Raw genomic sequence first — 475 nt, forward strand, 5'->3', positions numbered from 1 at the left:
CTTAGAATACAGTTAAAATCATGAGTAAGTCAGGATTTCCATTTTTTTTTGCTAAATTCCTGAATAATGAGAGAAATGAAAGAAAAAAAAATACTTTTTAGCTTAAATAAATAATTTTGTCTGATAAAGATAATCAAAAATTAAATAAATAAAAAAATTCTGTGAAAAGACTAAAAGGTGTCAACGTTTGTTTTCCATCATGTAGCATGGAGGAGGAAGTGTGATGATGGTGGCATACAATGCAAACTGAGTTAACAAATAAAACATAAAGCCTGCACCACACAATAACTGATTGTTRCGCAATTATAGAAGATGCAAAACAGCACCTGGCAGAACATGAACACACAGGTACACAGGTAATTACATTATCTCCCTCCACCATTAAAGACATTCTTTCAAGAAGAACTGCATCGTCCTTCAGCTGCCTATCATGATCCAAACAAACCTGCAGCAAACATCATAATATATTCCTGAA

This window comes from Austrofundulus limnaeus, unplaced genomic scaffold (assembly GCF_001266775.1).
Source record: "Austrofundulus limnaeus strain Quisiro unplaced genomic scaffold, Austrofundulus_limnaeus-1.0 Scaffold0, whole genome shotgun sequence".
Taxonomy (NCBI): Eukaryota; Metazoa; Chordata; class Actinopteri; order Cyprinodontiformes; family Rivulidae; genus Austrofundulus; species Austrofundulus limnaeus.